A 19,732-nucleotide genomic window follows, 5' to 3' on the forward strand; every position below is an offset into this window, starting at 1 on the left:
GTGCATGTACCTGAGATTCTGATCCAATACCTAGTGAGCTGCCGACATAGGTAGCATTTTAAGGGCATTATAGGCTACCGATGTAAAGTCTGTTCCAAAAGATACCCTCTTTTGGCCAAATTCTACGGCAGTATCACATTTGTCTTTTGCTGATAATGCATTATCCTTCCCATAATGCGTTGCAATGAGAAAATGTGATCAAAATAGCTCAAACTATTTATAAATGTACTGTTTTCCTTGACATTTGTTTGTGCATTGCATTGCATAAAGTTCAATTTTAGTAAGGATGCTAGCTTAGAAGGCAACTGCCATTGTAGTCAGTAGACAGTAAGGTAGTTCACTAGGTTTTGCAACAGAGCCAATTTTCCTCAAGATTTATAGGCCTATATTTTTGTCCCCTCCTTTTTCCTTTGGTTGTTGAGTAACAACACGCTCATGAGGGAATGAGATTTGCTTGTTTCGCTAGTTCCAAGTTCCATTCTCCGCCTTCAGGCCTGAGCCAGGTGACGGTATTTAGTATTTCATGCCAACTCCCAGAGAGTTGCCTATTAAACATGGAGGACTACTAAACCAACAACAACAAACTAACCCAACTTGAGACACTTGGGCTTGGGCGAGTGAGCTGAAAGGTGTCCCGAAAAGTCAGTGCCTTGTTTTCTTTTCCTTTCTCATGCTGTTGTGAACTCATGCTCTTTCTTTCTCTTTCTCGGTCTGTCTCTCTTGGCAACAGTGCTGAAGTGGGCAGGCAAATAGGAGGGCATAGCCGAATCTGCTCAGTGTTGGCAGGGGCCCTTGAGCAAGAAGGGTTTGCACACCTCTCTCTCTCTCTGCCTTTCCCTTGTCTTTTGAGAGACTGAGACGTGGAAATGGTCTCGTCTCTCTTCCTTCCCTCCGTTTTTTATGTCGTTGTTACAGTACTTCCCCTTCAAGCGTCGTCTGGAGTCTCCTGCAGTGTCCGAAAAAGCTCTCGCACAGGTATTTCCAACCTTTCATTCCGCTCGAACTTTCATTTTTGGCTAGCACTTGACTTTCATGTTTTGAAATAATGTAGTTTTCTTCCATTTCTCAGACTTTAGCTGCTCCTCATCATCATCTTCCTCATGCACGTGCCGTTTGTCTTTCGCCGCCATGCTTAACTGTTCGCCATTACTGTCCGATGAGACATAAAACAATCAAAAAAATTATAAAAACGGGTATTAGATGTCTAAATGTGTTTGAGCAAAAGTGACAAGTCAGTAGTGATTTTTCCTGGTTTTGTTTCTCTTGTTTGTTCTGTGCCCCATGCGTGACCACCGTTTCGGTTTATATACAACTTGTTTGCACAATATATTTAAACAAATCACACATCATGCAACTTACCAATACAGTAACTTAGTATTGTTATTAAGAGCATTTATAATACACTGCTTTAAACAAAATTCGATGTCTTAGGCCTTCACTACAAACCGCTGCGCTCAACCTGCCAAATACACTGTGAGATAAAAATTAACATTAAAAATCTCTGTGCAATCGGTGCAAAAATTTCACAATCATTTTTTGTTTGGTCAGGGTTGAATGTTAAGAAGTGTACCACATACAATTCTATTCTTCCTCATAGTCTGGCATGTTTGGAGAAACTGAACCTTAGACACAACTGAGATTAAGAACACAGAGAAGGATATACAGAAGGATATAGCATGTGTGTTGAGAGTTTAAAATGTAAAAACATCAAGAATACTGTGTAACTATAAAAGGCTTCTATGTAGTATAAGAATAAGTAGTATATATATATATACACACACACACACACACACACACACACACACACACACACATATATATATATATATATAATTGTGTATTTTCAGTTTTAAAACAGGTAAAATTATCCTACATTTTCTATGTGGTCTCATATATATATATACATACATACATTCGGGCTAGGTATTGATACAGATTTACTGATTCAATTTGATTCCGATTCACAAGCTCTCGATTCTATTTTATTCAAATTTAGATTCAATTTGATATCAATTCATATGGGTATTTTTCAATTATAATGTCCATTTGCTTACATATGAAATAAGGTCTCTACCAGCTAATGCTGATAATTATACAGCGGACCATCTAACTAGGTACATTATGAAAATAGTAACTTTCACGCTCAACGTTTGTTAGTTTTTTTGTTGTTGCATTATATTTTTTACATTGTCCAAATGCTTGTCTGTTGCCACTACACATATATACACACACACACACACACACACACACACACACACACACACACACACCCATATACATATATGTGATGTACTGTACTTGCAATATAATATATATTAAATTTATAGATTAATAATCAGTTTAATTATTATTTATTAAATTAATAAGTAATTAAAGGGCCTAAGTAAATATTGAAATATTAATTTGATTAATTAATCGGCACATCGTGTACTTAATTTGATAACAAATCTAACTGATTGATAGGTCTAACAACAAATTTGTATAGTGGGGTCTACATATATACATAGAGTATATACAGACTATATGTAGTGTAAAATGTTTATATGTATACTATAAGTTCACTATATATTTTGATCATCATAGACAAAACATAATACAAAGAAATGTACAACACATACTTAGCTCCATCTATATTTCATCCATTAATTAACTAATAATATACATTCCATTTGCATATCAAACCACCTCATGTTTAATTAACCAAACCATTTTTAATTCAGTATCATTTGTCATCAAATAATCTTGTTTCTTTTTTAGAAGAATAAACTAAATGAAAGCTGCCTTTAAAGCTATACAAAGACAAAACAAAAAAAAAAAATGGGGAGGAAGGGAGAAAAAGCAATAGGACTGTGGGTGGGGTGATAGATAAAAAAAGGAAAACACTTCCTTCACCCCTCCCTCTCTATCCTCAGATGAACTTGTCACGTTACTTGATGATTTTTTTTTTTCTGGCTTACCCTTTCTACTTCCTGCTATTTTGTGCTCTCTCTCTCTCTCTCTCTCTCTGTGTCTGTGTCGGCGTGGTAACCAGGAACAAAGTCACAGGGCCTTTATCAGGAAACGTATTTCAGTTATCACCTCCACTTACGAGACAGTAACAACACAAAGAACGTCACATTATGAAGGACAGTGTGGATAGCAACCTAACCCTCGGATGTCCAGCTGTATGACTGTAATTTCAGCTGCCTGACACTATCCAGAACAGGTATTTGAGTGTTTTTTCAACTACTTGAATGGCACTTTCAATGGCACAAAATCAACAGTGTTGATTTTTAGTCAAACTAACAGATTTAACTTTTTGTCTTTTTGCTATATGTCACATTAGAAGTGTCTTGGAAACTTTCCTTCATCTTTTAATTTTGCTACTATGCAAATGTATTGTATGTTCAGATTTGATTATTCTTTAGATTGTTATTTTACCCTTGCTCCAGATCTTAAAATATGAATATCCAGCATAAACTATTAATTACATCTTTAAAACTATTAATATAAACATAGAGTGAAACATACAAGCGTAAACCTTTTATATATATATATATATATATATATATATATATATATATATATATATATATATATATATAGGTCATTTTTATTGTGCTTCATTTCTAAATAATGCACAATTGTAAAATTTGCAAAAGTGCAAAATTTTCAAACTATGCAAAAAGTGTGAAAATATTACTGAATTATAATTAAAGTATGTGTGTTGGATGCATAAAATACTAACTTTGAAATTAGCCTTAGCAAGACAGATTTAGAGTCGTCTATCAAACAAAATACATATTTGGAGGCGGTAGAAGGAACACTTGTTGGTTCAAGGAATATGAGATGCATGTATATTCACTGTTGGACATTATTGGTTCATTTTAATAATCTAGTAAGTGTGAAAGGTGAGTTCTGAGTAAGTTCAAATGCCAAAAAAGTCCCCATAGTTAAAGAAACCCCAGTTATTTGCTAATGTGATTCAAGGTTTAATTGTGTACCGGTCCAGATCACATGATATGACCAGATATCTAAAAGTCAATAGAGATCAAGTTCTGTGCTATTTAATATTTAATTCCAAAAGCGCATGGCTTTTCTCTTGATTCGGTATTCTTTTAAACTATAAGGCCTTAATAACTAGTTAATAACAAGTGTTCACTTTCACCTTTCGTTTGCGCCAGGTTTGTTGCAACATTCTATTTATGTAGGCCTAAATATAGGAGTGAATGTTGCAAGTTATGTCTGTTTGCAATACAGCTATGGCATTGATAAGTATTGAACTTCGTGAGACCTCGTACACAAACAGGGTCATCGGGCAGCAGGCACTTCCTGTTTAGAATTGCTATTTTTGCATCCTGGGTGTAGCGCTCTAGTTCTGCAGACTGTCAAGGGTCATTGCAAATGAGAAGTTTGGTGAAAGGCCTCTGGATTTGTGCGCTGTGAATTTAAACACACACACTGTATGAACGGATGGATGTGCAAATGAGAATTTAGCGTGATACGGGAAGTGAAGGGAGAAGGCATACTAGAACTTGCTGTTATTACACTTTTAATGTGCAGGTAGGATTACGTTTACTTATCTTTCAGGAGATGTCAGTATCACACTGATGTTGAATAAACAGTCAAAGCGCAGGTCGCTAAACTGCATTTCTTTTGTATTAGTTTTACTTTTATATTTGGCTAGACAAATGCTGCAAAGAAAGTTCCAAATGTATCATATTTGTGACTTGATATGATATTTGTATCACCATACATTGCAGTTAATACTATAAAATGTATTTTTATATAAGCTGATGGAAAGATAATAAATATCAACACTGATCTTTCGGATAAAATATGTCCACAATCATTAGTATTCCTGAAAATTCGGTTTGTTGATGCTAGTGGCGCAGAAATTACACACTTCAGCTATAATTAACGAAATTGTTAGATTTCTAAATATTTAAAATATGCATACATTGACAGAAGTATGAGGTTGCACCAAAACGTAGGTGAATTGTGTTTAACAAATTAATCCTAAATAAATCCTTGCTGATGCGCATTCTAATATTGCAGTCATGAAGAGTGTTAATGGAATATTCCGGGTTCATTAAAAGTTCAGCTCAATCGACAGAATTTGTGGCATAATTTTGATTACTTTAAAAATGATTTTCGACTAGTTCCTCTTTATCTTTAAAAAAATAAAAAAGCACACATTTGGGTTACATTGAGACAGTTACAATGGAAGTCAATGGTGCCAATCCATAAACGGTAAAATATTGTTTTAAACGTATCGCCACAAGACGTAAACCATATGCGTGTTAATATGATGTTTATATGTTGCAATCACTGACAAACCTTTTCTGTGTAAAGTTATAGCTAATTTTATAACTTTGTTGCCATGACAACGTGCTGTTGTAAACTTTACATCCCAAAATGACCATTAAAAATGATGATTTAAACAACATTACATCTCAAATAAATCAAAAGTTAACAGAAGAATTAATGCAAGATTATATAATAAAAAACTATAGCTTTTATTAAATTATAAGCTTCACATTTCTGCATTTAAACCCTCCAAAAATTGGCCCCATTCACTTCCATTGAAAGTGCATCCATTTTTGTATTTCTTTTATTTAAAGATTTATTTAAAAAACAAAATTCTGGTAATCAACATTATGCCACAAATTCTGTCAATTGAGCTTAACTTGTATTAAACCTGCAATATTCCTTTAAGAAAATATAAAATATATGATATTATCTTATATTAATAATAATAATAAATACATACAGATATATATATATATATATATATATATATATATATATATATATATATATATATATATATATATATATATATATTTCACAATAATTTTATAAATGCACATTTAAATGTAATATTATATATAAAAAATTTGATATTTTAAAATATTGTGGAATGTTGTGCCATTAAAATCTGATCTTTTATCTTCATAAATGTCACAGTATTTTTAGTACATGAAGGTGAAATAAACTGCTTTGGAATAAGTTCAGGAAGTGCAGAATACACATGCGGAAACTGAGAATAGAGGTATATAAAAAAAAACACCTCTGTGTTTAACCTCAAAATCGAGGTTAAAGAAAAACTGAACCGCTTCCGCTAGGGGAGCGTCGCTTTGAACTAGTTTTCTTGAGATCAGCAAGATATTATCACAAACATGCAACTGCAATATCTCACATTCTATTAACAAATGTATGTTTGCATCATTCTGCTGTTTCAGTTCACAGAAATAAAAATTTTTTATAGTGTTTTGTTGACACTATATAGGTGAAATTGCTCAGTGGTAAAGTGGAGAGTTCAAATTTCCTATACTGCCTGTTGCTTTGCTTATATAATCTCTCTCAAGACATGAAGATTTAGTGCATGTTGACACAGCCATTACTTTATTTAATGGACCATGATCTTCAGTGAGACGTGGACCATGTACTATGAAGGAATAACAAGTAGCGCTTTTGAGATCCAAGAAAAATGTCAAACGAGGCCATAGTTCCAGATAGAAACAGTTTCAGAGAGCATAGGTCAAACATATTTGACTACTTGGGCTCCATTCCAAACCCTAGTGAGCTGCCTACCTAGTCAGCATTTTTAGTCATCATAGGCATGCTCACGACATGAAGGCTGTTCAAAATGGTACAAAATCCACTGATATTAAAACTGAATAGCGAAATGGTTTTACACATAATGTTAGTATGCTACAACTGCGAATACTGTACATATATTATTTAAAATAGGCCAGAGTCTAGAAACATCATGAGCAAAAGGCCAGGTTATTTAAAAACATAATGAAAAAAAATGTATAACCTGAAAAATGTAAATTGTGAAATTATATTACACTGCTCCTCTGCCACAACGAAACATTTCAATCACTGTCGCTGTTAATTAGACCAAAGAGGGACTCAGAATGTTAATGTCCTGTGCCAGTGTCTTTCAGTTCCTCTGGTTCACATGCTAATTTATGCATTGAGATAGCGCCGGCCCCTTACAATGCCAGCCCATTCTTTTGGCTGCCCTGGTGACCCAGTTTGCCAAGAATCTACGACGCCATCCTGCTAGGGCGTGGCATCGTTTGTGTAGCTTAACTGTCGTTGCAACCATATTTAAAATATACATTTATGAAAAAATATTCATGATATTAACAATGAATGTATTAATTTTAAATAAATTCATGTAATATTAAGAAAATGTGTCAATGACAAATAAAGTTGTCAAAGGGAATAAAAATCTTTATTAAAAAAATCTTTTAAATCTCAAGTTTAAAACCTGTATCAAGTTTGCATTTGTAGCATTTTCTATGGAAACATTTTTTTAACCCTTTCGGTGGGCCCGCGAGAAAAAAATTGCTTATCAAAATATTAATAACTACAGTCTTGACCAACACAAAATAAGTATCGTTTAAAAGCTTAGAAGCTGTACTTTCCAATGCATGCAGACATTACCAACACTAAACAAGTGCTTCGAAATTTGCAGACAAATCAGAAGTGTTCTGTTTTGATTACTGATTAAGAATTTTGCGCTGCACATATTATTGTAATCGGTAAAACATCAAACTGATCAAATAGCCATGTGTCATATGTCAAAGGAAAGCTCTCAAAGAGAAGAAAACACACAGCCTATTTGTTTTACTCACAGACCAAAATATAGCGAGTAACAGCTAAGTATATGTCTTTGACATTTATGTTTCATGTGAACAGGTGTTGCTCATATGCCGTGTTTTCGCTTATAACTTCACGAAAAATGAACAGAACATAAAATATCACATGCCATCACTTAGTGGAGGCAATTTAAAATGAGACCACACACAAAGTAATCAGATGCATAGATCATTATATAACACACGCAGCTATGCTTTACTGGATCAGATGACGCATCGGAATTGGTGTAGCGTCATGGAACACTAAAACAATCAGATTGGGTTCAGATTGCTCCAACCAGTGATGATAGTCCTCCATATTTGGGCAGAGAGTCATGTGATCAATCACTCTAATTACATACCGTATGTGGTGCTAAGTATATGACACAGACTCAATGATGACTCAAATTACAGAAATCATGCATGCAATTTATGTATGCGAGGCTTTTGGACACTTTGATAAATTATGTTTGTGATGCTATAACATTTGATTGCTTTGTCATATTTGTCAGAACAAATGTTCTCTCATATACAGTTGACATGAATGGGAACAAAACAAAAGCTCCACACCATTACATTTTCGTTTGAAAACACATCTTGTTCTCTCCGTTTTGGCCTTTCGTCCACACGGAGATGGCGTTTTTGCCACGAAAACTGAGCTTTTTGAAAAAGCACTCCAAAGTGGACACATATGAAAATGCAGTTTTTATATTGTAGTGTGGACTGTGAAAACAGATGCTTTGGAAAACGATGACGCATTTTTAGTCATGTGATCTTTACAACCAAAACAATCAAGATGGCGGCCCGTGTTATAGCGGCGCTGTTGTGCCTGATACTCCCTTTGATAGCATTGTTAAAAAATAAATGTCACTTTGTACAACCTTCACATTGCGTTCCTTCAAAGGCGAAGGGAATTTACACGGAATTGGTGTCATGAGGACAATTGCGTTTCAGACTGTGCATGCAACGGGGATTTTCCGCATGCGCAGTGACACAATTTAAGCATTTTCATACATTTCAATGTTGACGAGCAACTTTTGGAAAACGCTTGAAAACGTTAGTGTGGACGGAGAGTAGTTTTGAAACGAAAACGCCGTTTTCAAATGTATCTGGATTAATGCAGACCTAGCCTTAGGCTGAGAGTCTCAGAATTTATCAGAATCTATATAATTAAAAAATTTGAAACGTTTTCTTTAAAATTACACCAAACACTTTTTTGATACCACAATGTTCCCAAATTAATTTCTTTAAAGTTTCAAACATATTTAAAGGTAAAAAATAGTCAATAAAAAATAGAAGCTTTCTCGGGCTTATACAATTATGACCTGAACAAAATGTGCCTGGTCACAAAAAGGTCATATTGATATTTAATGATCTGACAATATAATTATTTTTTTTAAACTTCACACATGGTCATGGGGTCTAAATTGGTCCTCTGTTTTATGTTTTTTATTCATCACAAACAACAAAATAGCAACCCACATGTTGGTTACACCACCTGACTTTAATTTGATGGACAAACGTTTTAAAAATATTAATAAATTGTTTTTTTTTTAAACGATAACAAAATATATTCTACACTACTCATGACAACATAATCACACCATGTGACATTTTCTACTCAAGATATGACTTTGAGATATGTATTTGAAAACTTGTTGATCGTAGTAGAGGTGTCTTCAAGTATTTTTTTGAATAATTTAAAAGATCCGGGGGGGAAAATAAATGTCACGCCATCGACCTAAATGAATAAGTTTTGTCATGTAATGTTGTATGATTCATAATAAATCATCTCTCTCTCAATCTTTCTTTTGCTTTTTGAGGTTCTTGTGCAGACTTGGAGTAACCAAGGCTTAAATCCACAACATGAGCGTTGCTGTCCCTAAAGCTGAGGTAGTAGATTGAATAGTTGTGGAGTATAAATCCTCCCTTTGAGATAACTATACAATCTACTGTCTTGCTTACGGAGATGGGCTAACCAGCTGTCAACAACAATGCTGACCAAATAATGTTTCGAGTTAATTCATTAGAACTCAATCCGTGGAGAGGATTAAATAACATGGGTGTTCTCTATAGAATGACGTGCACATCGAGATAATGAGTTCTCAGTGTTCCTGTGAAAATAAAACAAAGTGTCTGAGTGTATCCACAAGGTGAGGTAGTAGGTTGTATAGTTTATGGGAAGGATCGAATCCTATTCAGGTGATAACTATACAGTCTATTGCCTTCCTTGAGAGATATAATGAGCAAGGGTGAAGAGGAAGAGTTTTCAAAATTGGTAATTAAAATGTATATATTGTATTAAAATGATGTAAAAATGACATGAAATATTTTTGCGATGCTTTAAAATGAAATAAAAATGTGTCTGTTAATACTCTGTTAATTGTTGACTTTCTCATGCTGAAAATGTGGCTAACAAATGTACATGCTTATGCTATTATTTGTTGCTCATAGCATACTATTTATTGCCCTTCCTCATTTATGTCCTTTAAAATTTCTGGCATTTTAAAATTGATACAAATTTCAGCAATAGTCAATAAAAGTAGCAAATAGCAGAAAAGTTTAAGTATTTCTGCACTGATTAAGTAAGTTTAACATAAACCTGAAAATATTAAGTAAATTGTACATTTGTAGTCACACAAGTAGAGATTAATGCTCTATAATATTATTAATGATTTTTTATATTTACAATGCATCAAGTATCAATCCTAAAATATCATGATCAAAAAATTATCAATTGATTGTTACTGTTATCTTGTATTGTGCACCAAGTGTTGAGTGTGTGGCTCCATTTCTACTCACACCAATAATGCAAGGTGAAGTTGATTCACAGACCAGCATGCATTAAGCCTTCCACATGAACTAAACATGTTTTAAACTTAAGGAATGTTACGAAGTTATTTTACATCACATCAGATTTAAACGGTAAACATACTGTATTACTTGAAATGTTTAAAGGAACGTTCCGGGTTCAATACAAGTTAAGCTCAATCGACAGCATTTGTGGCATAATGTTGATTAGCGCAAAAAAATATTTTGACTCATCCCTCCTTTTCTTTCAAGAAAATGCAAAAATTGTGATTACAGTGAGGCTCTTACAATGGAAGTGAATGGGGACCATTTTTGGAGGGTAAAAGGTAGAAATGTGAAGCTTATAATTTTATAAAAGCACTTACATTAATTCCTCTGTTAAAACTTGTGAATTATTTGAGCCAAAGGACAACTGTCTCTAACAAGGACAGAAAGAGATGTGGAAGACCAGATGTACAACTAAACAAGAGGATAAGTACATCAGAGTCTCTAGTTTGAGAAATAGACGCCTCACATGTCCTCCGCTGACAGCTTCATTGAATTCTACCCGCTAAACCCCAGTTTCATGTGCAACAGTAAAGAGAAGACTCAGGAGGACTTATGGGAAGAATTGCAAAGAAAAAGCCACTAAATGTTAGAGTGGGCAAAGAAACACAGACATTGGACAACAGATAATTGGAAAAGAGTGTTACGGATCTTAACCCCATTGAGCTTTTGTGGGATCAGTTAGACTCTAAGGTGCGTGAGAAGTGCCCGACAAGACAGTCACATCTATGGCAAGTGCTACAGGAAGTGTGGGGTGGAAGGTCACTGGAGTATCTGGACAAACTGACCACTAGATTGGCAAAGATCCCCTCAAAGAAAAGTTGATCAGGTATGAAGTGGGAATGACAGCTGTGATTCACAGTCTATGGAGGTGGATTTGTAATGTTTCGGAATGTTATGGTTGTACCATCCAAACATTGGTAAGAGGCCCAGTATGGCAGCCATTATCCAACATACAGTGGAAAGAATCCAAGAGTGCTTTTTGGTGACTGTAGATTTATACCTTCCATAAAAAAGTAAATAATAATAATATTAATTTGACTGCAAAACATTTTAAACTAAAAAGCTGCTAGAGTCTGTATGAAATCAAAATGGACCATTTTAATGTCCAATTTTTTCACAATCCAATACATTTCCGAAACATAAAATCAAGTCCCTGCATTTTTCTCTGCAATATCATGCTTTCCCCTCCAGAGTTTCCTGTTTCACTCATAGATATGCCAGATTATGAAAGTAAAATGGCATTTCACATTGTCCTTAAGGTTAATTGGATGGTGAATGCTGAAACTATGTCATTATGTTTGTGTTGTGCAATCTTAGCAAACACATAAGGCTGTTTTTTTTTTTATTAACTTCAGGCACTTTCATGTCCCAGGGGTTGATTTTTAGTAAAACTTAAAACAAAAGTACTTTTACTTTTTGTTATTTGAAGGTCTCTTTAAAACTGAAATGGAAACTTGTTACCAGACATTCATCATTTAATTTTGGTACCTTTCAAATGCCTGTTATGTATAGATTTGACTGTTTTAGCCTCGTCCTACAGACTCAGGCGTCATTTCCACCACACCACTTAATTTTGCACCTAATAATTTCCCCCCTCAAAAGTTAGTGTGCTTTTTAACTGTCGACAAATGTGTCAGTGAAGAGCATGCTTGAGATGAAATACGAGACCAGAAGAAAACAAAGAAAAAAAATCAAGGTAAATATCACTTGTGACAAGAATATTTTTTTAATGGGCTTCATTTACAATCAAGCTGTAATTATGGCCAAATTATGCACAAAGTGTGAAAATATTATTCAATTGTGTGTTTTAAGATACAATAAATGTTAGCCATGAAATTAGCCTTAGTAAAACAAACAAACAGTACGTAATTTTATTAGAAAAATGGGTAAAATGTAATTTCCATCAGCTTCATTACCAGCACAGAATTTTATCAAACACAATAAATGAGATGTGCTGGAAATGAGACTGTGGTGGGAAAATACATAAATCTTCTGTGGTGCATGTTCATACCATGTTGGACATTATTAGATGATGGATAAAAAAATTGTGGGGGGTGTGAAAACATTTTTGTTGAGATTTTTTATTACTGGAAGTCCACAGTGCTAAAAGTGCCTGAAGTTAAAGAAACCCCCATAAAAATGACTAAATTACAACACACCAATTTATAGAATAAACCACAATCTGTTTGTACTTTTAAAACATCTGACAGATGTTAAAACGTATCCATGTGGTCCATGTCACTTCAAAACTGGCCTCAAGGGGCACAAACACGCAGAGATCGGTCTACTGCAATAGCCAGAAGGGTGAGCACAGATGCTTGCAATGGTACTATAAGGACACAATTTCTGAAGAGGCATGCATAGAAAGGCATTGAAACACATATGTCCACAACAACAGCAAGTGGAATGGCCAAAACTCCAACAAGGAATGGCCAGCGACACAATCAAGCAGAACGTTGGTTGATTTAAGGCCCTACTCTTCAGAAGTAGTCTTATGGATTACTTATATGCAGCATTTATGTGCTTATTAAAGCTTCAAAGTTCTGGGCACCATTCACTTGCATTGTATGAACCTACAAACTCATGAATTTCATTAATAAATATAATAAAAATTCTTGAAATATTATGTATTGCAATTATTTTCTGCGTAATTCTGTTAGAAATAGCCACTTTGCACTGATTAGCTCAAATGAAGACTGTTCTTTTTTAATAATAAAAGACAATCTAGTGTGTGGGATGACTGGAATCCCTCTTAAAAGTTCAGTGATTTATCCCAAAAGTGCTTTTTACATGCTAGATGCGCTTCTCAATCAATATATTGCAAAAATAAAATACAGTAAATAATAATATTTTTTTCCCACCCGTATTCCGGCAACTCCCACTATTGATATAATTAGTAGTGTTCGACCGATATATCAACGTGGTGATAAATCGATGATATTCTGACTTTTTTTAATTATTGCAACGGCTGATAAATGTTCCTGTTTGGCCGATTATTTTCTTGAGGGCACCGAAAATCACCTGCTTAGATGTGAAGAGACTGAGACATGTAAACAGCCAGTCATGGTTCGTTTTGTTGTTACGTATCATTGTGATACTACAATAATAGACTGCTGTGCAACACGGTGTCATTTAAATTGTCCGCATATCAGTCGCGACAGATGCGTTTGAGCACATAACGTTAAAGTGCTCTCCTGTTTCATTCTCCCTCTCTCTCCACAACAGTTGCATGTAACTTAAACTGCCTCGTCTATTGATAAAAAGGCAAATATCAATCAAACTAATATCATATACCGGCTGCAAATATACGCATATCTCGTTTAAACATATGTAATAAACCAACCTCACAAAACTTCAGCAGATCCAGTATCCTGAGGAGTGCTCATAAATCTTCCTCTGAAGCACATATTCTAACAGTCTCTCCTCAACAGTTCCCTGCTACCTTTAACATTCTTTTCCAATGATAAAAGGCAAACATCAATAAAACTTGTGCTATATACCAATTGCAAATATGCAGATATCTCATTTAAACAGATGTAATTCATGAACGTCATGAAAATCCAGCCTTTACTTCCCATCGAGCACTCCTCTAATATCTTCCTCTGAAGTGTGTATTCCATCAGCCAGAATCAAAACTTCAGGATCGGGATCAAAAGTTCCTCTGATACACAAATCATGACGGTCAGTCTGTGACAATCCAAGCAGGTGATCAGGCCGTTTAAACTATCAGGAGACTGACGCTCATTCTGGATCCGCACGAACGCTTGAGTGCAAGTTCAAGGTAAAAGCGCTTCACTATACACTGTATGTACAATTGGTTTGATTCAGTATTTTTTGAGTAAATGCGATTGCTAACATGGACATGCCATCCATGGTTGCTGGACTACTGTGTGTACTGTTATGTCCTTCTTTCTTATATATTAACAATTTCTTCATGAGCAAATAAATTACTAAAATTTGAGGACTAAACAGAAATCACCTTTAATAATACAATGTAATTTTTGTAGTTTTGTGTGACATTTTGTAAATTTAGTGCTTAATAAGAGTTCTTTATTTAGCAATTTCATGTTTGTTATTCACTATATTAAATTGTGTGATATATCGGCATTGTATCAGCCTATCGGCTACCCTGCTCTCTGGATATCGGCATAGGCCATTAAAAAAAACCATCAACATCACTCTGTCCTAAACAATAATGTATGATATGAAAAATATATTTTTTTTTATGCCAAACTGAGTTTGCCTGGCTCCCATATCTTTGGTTTCCCTTTATGTCAAATATAAAAATATAAAATATCAAGGTAAGTATCACTTCCCGTGAGAGAATATGTATTTTATGTAATTAACTATTTCAGACATTTCTGAGAATGCTGTGGAAAAGAAATACATTATTACGTAGAGATGGAATGTGAAGAAATTCAGTTTGAGATAGAAAGAGTTCAAGAAGACATGAATGGACATTTTTATTTTAAATATTTTACTGGAGAAATTTTTTTTTGAATGTCTTTGAAAATCAAATCATCATTGTATGATCATCACAGAGCTGAAATATTTGTCTAAAAATCTTCATTTGAGTTCTGGTGAAGAAAGAAAGTCATACACATCTGTGATGGCATGAGGGTGAGTAAATTATGAGATCTTTTTTATTTATGGGTGAACTAACCCTTTGATCTAATTGTTAATTTGAAATAATATACTTTTTAATAATAAAAAACGAATTGCAGAATTAATTAATGATAATAACTTATAGAAAATAAGTGAAAAATGATGTTACATATTGTAGCCTATATTGAGCTGTATGGAATATACTGTATAGTAAATAGGTATATCAGATCTATTTCGACCTCACTCAGACCGTCACCACGTTCTTACCTTGAATGACGCCATTCCTCCGCCTATCCTCGAGACCTAATATCAACAATGTCAGGTGACTGACCTTAGGGGTTGGCTATATAACATCCAGATGAACCAACCACTTCCTCTTGCCTTTCTCGCCTCATCTGAGACCGTCGCGGTAGAGCGAATTTTTGATTACAGGAAAAACTAGTTCCAATCCGTCACATTTTCGTGCAGGTGCTTCACGTCCCTGACGATTGAGGTGGTTTTCTCCGCACGTCAGTGAGTGTTTCTTTATTTTTTCAGCTTGTTTACAGGTATTTATTATTGGTTCTTGGGTCAGCTGTTCGCAGCAGAAGAGAGTTTTTCCATCTTGTTTACCGCGTGTGCGCACTTAGAGTGATGGATATATTATTTTCTACTAGATTATATGATTTTCAAGGAGTTCTGTTCGCAGACTTATTTTGAAAGATGAGTATGAAGTGATTCGGCACAATCTATATATTAAGGATATCTGGTTAACTGTGTTTAACTGATACCTGCAGTTTAAGGAAGTGTTTGATTTGATTAATGAATGGTGATTCGTCACAATCTATGTTAATGGCATTGTCGCTAGTTTATTTTAAAATCTTGCAGTTCAACTCCAAGAATGAATTAAAATACTGTGATTCGTTACAGTTAATCTGTCTATTTATTTAGTTTTATTATCATAGACCTTTATTATATGAGTGACTTGACCTCTGGCTTGTTGTTATGAGTCACTCAAGATGTCGGTTTTGCCAAACTGGCATACAGTCAAGAGATGGGCACCGTGAATGTCCCTCCTGTTTGGGTATGCAACATCTGTTAGATGATATCGAAAACCCCTGTGCAGCTGCAATAGAGCTAACTTTGCAGGAAAGAGTGCAGAGAGCCAAACATTTAACTGGTGGCAAAGAAATGATTCCCAGTAGTCCCTCTCACAAACGCAAGGGGCCTGATGAGTCGATCAGGTCTCCAAGTTCTGACATGCCTCAAGATAAACGGGAGAAGGCCACGGTAGTGCAAGAGCCCAAGGACGATACTCAGTTACAAATATTGGCAGCATTACGTGACTTAGCTGGTAAGCTTGAAACATGTAACACTTCAATTAGCACGCAGCCATCTGCAGCCCCTATTGCACCCTCTCCTGGAGATGAGTTAACACCACATCAGGAAGAGAGGGATGATTCTATGGATGCTGTGTCACTGCATGCAAATAATTCCCTTTATGGTAGTGAGGAGGATATTGGCGAAAATGAGGAAGGTCCGAAGTTTCAGAAGGAAGCCTGCATTCTGACATTCTTTCACGCATTTTAAGTGCAGCAAGGATCCTGGGCCTTGGTGCTCAGGAAGAAGCTACAGCTCCAACCCCCACACAAGGTGTATGGACGAGTATTTCCCCTGCACAGCCTACTGTGTCCATTCCTGTGGCTGAGGATTATTCCCAGATGCTGAGGAAAGCCTGGAATAATCCAAAGGCTGCACCCCAGTTTAATGCAGGTTGCAGGCGGTTTGTTAAATTGGATTATCCCCCTGAGAGTGGTATGGGGAACATGCCATCAGTGGAGCGAGAGATCGCAGCCTTAACCACTTTGGGACCTGATAAGGTTACAGATAACCCTCGTTGTCCTGGTAAAGAGTGCCAAAAGACCGATCGGTTAATGAGCCAAGCGTATAATGCAGCTACCCGAGCAGCTCGATCAGGAAATGCTTTAGCAATAGTTCTGGCTGCTTTGAGGAAGGTTGTTAATAAAGAAGAGCATGATATGATGAGTTTAATTGACACAGCACTCATCACACACTCACAGCTTACTAGGGATATTGGAGCATCCATGTCTTCAGCTATCTTAGCCAGAAGACAAATCTGGTTGGCGCAGACATCTTTGCCTGACGCTATTAGGAAAGACCTGACTAATATGCCAGTGGTTCCAGGTCGGATATTTCACACTGATTCACAGTCTCTGCTGGACACTGCTGATCAAGCAAGACGCAGAAGGGAATCAGTTCAGCAGACATTTGGTGGACTTACCAAATATGGCCATAGAGCAGCCCATTCCTTTCAGCCCCCACACTTTCCACGTTCAGAAACTCGGGGGTATGACAGAAGGCGAACCAGGTGTTACCAATTACATGATCAAGGCACCAGACCATTTTACCAGGCTCCCCAAACTGACCAGTCTCATACTCCAGTCAGGGGAGGGTCATTTAAGAGGCGTACTACCAGGGGTTTCAAACCTCGGGGAGGCCAGGCATAGCGGTCTTGGAGTCGCCGGAGAATGCTCCCAACTATGCCTGGACAGTTGGGAGAAGGTAACATCAGATCCTTGGGTTCTAGATACCATCAAGACAGGATACAGGATACAGTCCCGGTGGCGCCCTCCTACTTTTTCAGGGGTTCAAATGACCATAGTCAGAAACCCAGTCCAGGCACAAATTTTGGCCAACGAAATCACAGTCTTAGTACAGAAAAAAGCAATTGTACAGATAAGTACCAGCAAACAGCTCACTGGGTTCTATTCGAAGTATTTCCTAGTACCAAAGAAAGACGGGGGACTTCGACCCATTCTGGACTTACGACAGCTGAACCGATTCATAAAAGTATTGCCCTTCAAAATGCTGACTACAGTTCAAATTCTGGAATCCATAGAACCGGGAGAATGGTTCACTTCCATAGACTTAAAGGATGCATATTTCCACATACCCATCTGTCAGGATCATTGCCCGTTTCTTCGCTTTTCTTTTCAAGATCGGGTCTACCAGTTCAGGGTCCTTCTATTTGGCCTGTCTCTGTCTCCAAGGGTCTGCACCAGAGTGGTTTCTGCAGCCCTTCGTCCTCTTCAATGTGCAGGTTTGAAAATTCTATCATACCTGGACGACTGGCTAATTTGTGCTCCTTCTCGCAGCCAAGTACTGAAGGACACAGAAATGGTCCTTCAACATGTACAGTCACTGGGTTTCAAGGTGAACTGGGAAAAGAGCAATCTAAGTCCCAGACAACAGACAGTGTTTGTGGGAATTTCGCTGGATTCCCAACTGATGACTGCATCTTTGTCACCCCAGAGGGTGGAACAGTTGGTCAGTCTAGCTCAGTCATTTCGTCTGAACAAGAGAATGAAGTTAATTCAATTTCAGCGATTATTGGGCATGATTGCAGCGGCAGTGACTGTGGTCCCACTCGGCCTTCTCAGAACCCGTCCACTACAACGTTGGTTGAACAACTTCCACTTGCATCCCAAATTACAAAGGCATGTGAAGATAAAGGTTACATGAAGATGTATCCAAATGTTACGCCCTTGGAATACGAAGACGTTACCATCACAAGAGGTTCCTCTAGGCAACATCCCAGCAAGGCGATCTGTGATAACGACAGATGCTTCTCTAACAGGCTGGGGAGCAGTTTGGGAAGGCAGGTCCATCAGGGGACTCTGGGAATCCCCTTGGACCTCGGAGCACATCAATGTGCTGGAACTCAAGGCAGTCCATCTCTCCTTGAGGGCTTTGCTCCCGTTGTTGCAGAACAAACATGTTTTGGTGAGAACAGACAACATGTCTGCAGTGTACCACATCAATCACCAAGGCGGCACCAGATCAGCTGATGTCTCCAGGTGACAAAGGAACTACTCTCTTGGGCATTTCTGAAGCTCTCATCACTCAGAGCAGTATACATACCGGGAGTAGCAAACAGAGCAGCAGACCTGCTGTCTCGAACTGGACCTCTCCCGGGAGAGTGGCGTCTCCATCCCGAAGTGGTAAGAATCATATGGAGTCAGTTCGGAATGGCGAGGGTCGATCTGTTTGCGACTACAGAGACAACTCATTGCTCTATGGTATTCCCTGAACAACCAGGGAGGTCCCTTGGGGATAGATGCACTATCTCAAGAATGGCCGGAGGGATTGTTGTACGCCTTTCCTCCCCTACCTCTGATTCACCTGGTGCTCAACAGGGTAGCGTTGGGTCATCGCAAGGTTTTACTTGTGGCCCCCAGGTGGCCAAAAAAGCATTGGTTTCCGAACCTTGTACGTTTGGTCCAAGGTCAACCTTGGCAGTTACCAAAGAGAGCCGATATTCTCTCCCAAGCGGAGGGCCAAATCTGGCACCCAAAACCAGAGATACTACAACTGTGGGTATGGCCCTTGCTCAGCCCCTCTCTAAAGACTTAGACGAAGCTGTATTGAGGACAATAAATAGTTCTAAGGCACCATCTACGTGGAGTAACTATTCTAGCAAGTGGCGGATATACTCAACGTGGTGTCAAGACCAACAACTAGATCCAGCCAAGTGTGACACCAGTTTGGTTCTTCGTTTTCTTCAATCATTGATCGATTCGGGGAAGTCAGTTAATACCATAAAGGTCTACATTGCAGCCATCTCCCACTTTCAT

At 36.9% G+C, this 19,732-nt stretch overlaps 1 protein-coding gene across 1 annotated transcript in view; it reads left to right on the forward strand.

The window, feature by feature from the left end:
- The first annotated feature begins 375 nt into the window (after positions 1-375).
- Positions 376-19,732, forward strand: part of LOC127646927 (adenosine receptor A1-like) — a 29,637-nt gene continuing 10,280 nt past the window's right edge. The window contains exon 1 of the transcript XR_007970982.1: positions 376-3,205. The gene's annotated coding sequence lies outside the window, so the exon portion shown is untranslated. The remainder of the gene's footprint in view (positions 3,206-19,732) is intronic.

This window comes from Xyrauchen texanus, chromosome 7 (genome assembly GCF_025860055.1).
Source record: "Xyrauchen texanus isolate HMW12.3.18 chromosome 7, RBS_HiC_50CHRs, whole genome shotgun sequence".
Classification (NCBI taxonomy): Eukaryota; Metazoa; Chordata; class Actinopteri; order Cypriniformes; family Catostomidae; genus Xyrauchen; species Xyrauchen texanus.